Source organism: Symphodus melops, assembly GCF_947650265.1.
Source record: "Symphodus melops genome assembly, chromosome: 11".
NCBI lineage: Eukaryota > Metazoa > Chordata > Actinopteri > Labriformes > Labridae > Symphodus > Symphodus melops.
Window position 1 is genome coordinate 16,435,472 of NC_136701.1, and position 4,654 is coordinate 16,440,125.

At 35.8% G+C, this 4,654-nt stretch overlaps 1 long non-coding RNA gene across 1 annotated transcript; it reads right to left on the reverse strand.

The window, feature by feature from the left end:
* Positions 1-1,881: 1,881 nt before the first annotated feature.
* LOC306831699 lies at positions 1,882-4,654 on the reverse strand. Its single transcript, XR_013780106.1, has 4 exons — positions 4,547-4,654; positions 3,439-3,762; positions 2,431-2,541; positions 1,882-2,326 (listed from the first exon to the last, which is right to left on the reverse strand). It is a non-coding gene; the product is annotated as an uncharacterized lncRNA (long non-coding RNA).

The window sequence follows — 4,654 nt, forward strand, 5'->3', positions numbered from 1 at the left end:
CCAAACCTCAAACAGTGACATGTCTCATTTCTAAATCTTAAAATCCTAATAGTCAAGTCAAGTCAAGTCAAGTCAAGTTTATTTATATAGCACTGTTCAGACACAAGGCAATTCACAGTGCTTTACAGACATAGAAACAGAAAAACATTAAAACAGAGCTTAAGGAAAGAATGCAAAATACATCATTAAAAGACGGGGATGAAAGTGAAAATACTCGATAAAGGAACAACTGTTAAAACTATCAAAGAAGGAAGAATGTGTTGCAGTAAGGCAGACAGTATATTTCTAATTGAAAGCCTGAGCGAATAACAAAGTTTTAAGGCCTGATTTAAAGGAGTTGAATGTGCCAGCAGTCCTCAGTTGTTCAGGGAGTTTGTTCCACAGTTGAGGAGCGTAGTGACTAAACGCTGCTTCACCTTGTTTGGTTCTGACTCTGGGAACACTGAGTAAACCTCTTCCTGAGGACCTGAGCGGTCTGGATGTTTTATATTCTACAAGTAGATCTGACATGTACTTAGGGCCAAGACCATTTAATGCTTTATAGACCAGTAGTAAGATTTTAAAGTCGATCCTCTGACATACAGGCAGCCAGTGCAGTGATTGAAGCACAGGTGTAATGTGCTCCACCCTCTTTGTGTTGGTGAGGACTCTGGCTGCTGCGTTCTGGATCAGCTGCAGCTGTCGGACAGATTTTTTACTAAGGCCTGTAAACACACCGTTACAATAATCCAGCCTGCTGAAAATAAAAGCATGAACAAGTTTTTCTGAATCTTGTTTGGTCAGAAAACCCTTGATTCTTGCAATATTTTTCAAATGGTAATAAGATGATTTTGTTACCATCTTAATGTGGTTGTTGAATTTGAGGTCTGAGTCCATAATCACACCAAGATTTCTGGCTTGATTTGTTGTTCTTAAGGACATGGATTCAAGACAAGTGCTGACCTCTGACCTTTCCTCTTTAGGGCCAAAAACAATCACCTCAGTCTTTTCTGGGTTCAGTTGTAAAAAGTTCTGACACATCCACAACCAATGTCAAAAATAAAAATTTAAATTTTTAAATTTTAAATTTTTAAATTTTTAAATTTTCTCACATTGTTAAATACTTTTTTTGCTTGAGGAAACCTTGCTTAAATATTTTTTAAAGTCTTCTCAAAGTAATTTTCATATTTAAGTAAGATGATAATTTCCACTTAAAATAGAGTCTGCTGATTTAAGATCCTGTTTCCATCGCAACAATTTCATCCAAAAATGGCTACATTTTGTTCTGTATTGATCGTTCCTTTACTCAACAGTGTTTTGGTTGCCACGAAAGAAGGTTTGAAAAAAGGGTCGTAGAGTGCAAACTTTTGGATACGGCACTGTCTCTGACTGTTTAAACTGGTAAAACGCTGTTCTGCTCAAAAACACACTGACCTTACAAACATCACGAGCACTGCTGTTACAATATGTGACTGAGCAGGTGGACGAAACAGCAATGGCCGAATCCAACTCTGTTTTTTGTGCTCGCTTCCTCTCAACATTTTCTTAAACTGTAAGTCATATTTAACTGTTTGTAGTTCAGGGTCACTTGGGGTTGAAACCCCACCTCATCGTCTGCAACACAAACGTGCGTGAGTTTACATTTTCTGGAGAAGAGGGGCACACGTTTGAGAAAGTCACACTGCCAATTACTGGTCTGGCGTGTACACTACAATGTTTTAAGTTGAAACAACTAAGTTGAAGTTGAAACAACTTAAAACATTGAAACATCTTAAACATTGGCTACAACAAAACAGAGGAGCCATGTGAACTGAAACTTTTTTAAATGAAAATTTATTCAATTTTAATTGTGTTTTATCTATATATGAAAAAGAAAAAATAATCAGTTCAAGAAATATGCAGTATTTTTCCTTAAAAACAAATTTAGTAGAAAACATGTTGATAAATATTTCACACATTGCTTCAGCTACCATAAAATTACAAGAATATAATCATAAAAATATTGTTGTACAAGGATACCAAATGCTGAAATAAATCAAAGAAGCACAATAAATACTGTTCCTTCCAGATGAATCAAATTGAAAAATAGTCCATACTGATATGATCATAGATAACAGATATAGTAGATGAGGTTTCATGAAATGAATTCATTTCGTCGATTGGCCCAAATTATTTTCATCTTTCAAGCACAAGCCAGAAAAGAAAGTGATTGCTACAGTATTGGATGGATGCTTGAACCCTTCTTAAGGAGGAGAAAATGTAGACAAACTTGGTTCAGTTGTCCTTGTGTTTTCTATTATTGTAACATGGGTGTAGATAACATCATCTTCAGGGTTCTCTGTAATATCTAAAATGAGAAAGGGGAAACAGGAGGGAATGATAAGCTTACTTAATGTTCTTGTATTTCTTATTGATAAAGACGAGGACATGAGAACAAATTCTGTAACTCACCCTCATTAACAGCCGAGGGTGTTTGGTTTATACGCAGGAAGATTAAAACACATCCTAGGAGGACAGCCAGAGAGCTTGTAACAGCCACTGCCACGACAGGGAATGAAGAACCTAAACAATATAAACATATCAAAGAAAATGACATGATGGCATTTACATTGACATTTTGCGAGCTTTAAAAATGACGATTTACTGATGTGGCCCTGATTAGTGTTTCTGTTTCCTTTAAAGGTCCCATATTACGCTTTTTCTGGGTTCATGTGCTCTGTAGTGTGTTTTCCAGGTGCCATGGAGGGGCAGTACATGAAAACAGAGGTTTTTTTTCGAAGGGTATAATATGGGACCTTTAGGCTTTAAAATCCTCTGACTACTATGTTCACCACTACAGGTGGAATTAAGTTCAAATGGTTTTCACACACAGTCTACTACACTTCCTTATTTAAATTGTTAAACTAAATCCTGGTTTTGTTTTTAGCTACATAAATAGTTTGTAACTGTTTGTTTATAAAGTAGTTAATAACTAAACTCAAATGGAAACGTGACAACATGAGGACAATAAGGAATATAAGTTAATGAATGTTATATAATGTAAGGAGTTCCTCAATCCATAAACAGTCAACTTATTTGAGTTATCTTGCGTCTCCTGCACAACTACTTTCTTTTTGGTGGTGCTGTGAACTCGATTATAGAAAAACTACAGGCCGGTAAAGTCTGTGAAATGATTAATCATAGGCTAAAGAAGAATTTCTGGATTTCGTGAGGTTTTAGACCATATTGAAACCTTTTAAATACATAGTGTCACGTTGGCATATGATGATAAAAAAAATGCTAATATATGCAAACATACTTACTCAGCGTTTTAACTGCCTTGTAATAACATCTTTGGTTGATTGTTTATTTTAACCTCTCTGTCATTATTCTCTGTTTCTCTTTACCTTCTCGAACAAACTCTGAGAGTAATTAACAAAGATATATCATTGTTACACACTTCCATACATTTCAACTTACCTTTAATTTCTAGGTGCACATTTACTTTTCTTATTAACTTCCCATCTAAACTATATTCTTCCAACGTGTAGTCTCCTGAGTATTCCTTTGTTGCTTTTCCCAATATAAATCTTCCATTGGTGAAAAGTTCAGACTGATTGGCATGTTCAACAAGTTGCCTCTCTATCTTATTTTTTTTTAGTTTTAAAATCAAGTATGACTTGTCTTTTTTCAATCTTATTTCTGTATCTACAGTGTTTGGCAGGTGAAAAATCAACAGCTGTCCCACCGCTCCAAAACATTGCTGAGTTCCATGAGCTTCAGGGAAATGACATTCAATAGAGCCTGAAAACAATAAACAAAAAAATTCAGTCGCAAATATTTGTGAAACACGAAGGTTACATTAAGTCATTACATCAAAATATGTGTTAAATATATATTACTACCGTAATCATCCTTTAATGTACAAGGTAAACTTTTTTCCTAAACCAGCAACTTGACGGCTAGATGATAAACTATTTAACTGCACTTCTAAATTGATTACTTTAGAAAACTTCTTCTCTCCTTGATCAAATATTTAACCTTTTTTTTTTTTTTTTACATAATAACAGAATATAACCCAGAACTACCACCAGATGCGTGTGCATTGCGTCTCATCTCTGTTCAGATACGGCTCCATGCTGCCTCGTTTGTCAATACTCACAGGCTGCTTTATCAAAAAGCCTCACGGAGGAGCACCACCAGACAGTTGGAGTCTTGAGACCAAGGAGTTCCCGCCGTAATTCCAGTATTGTACAGGACAATGTGAGGTAATATGACATATGATATAAAAAACTTTAATAGACACACGGTCATTGATCCCAAAAATGGATGGAGTGGAGTGTTTTATTATATAAACGAGATATTTTCATGTTTCTATGTCTGACTCGATGTTCCACTCAATCTGCTCTGTGGTAAATTGATGCACCGTAATCTGGAATCTTGCGTATCTGCTGTAAAAGACTCCGGACAGTTGGAGCTGAGATGGAGCACAGCGGAGCCAGTTGAAGCACACACATTGATACATGGTCTTTATTGCGACGATCAAAACACGCATCTGGTGGAACTTGGCTGTAAAACTGTAGTGTACCTTGTGCCAGAGCTGTTGTTGCCAGAGCAGAGAGGATCATGAAGAGGTATTTCATTTTCTTTCTGTTGTATAACATAAATTAAAACGATTTAAAATTCTACTCATAAT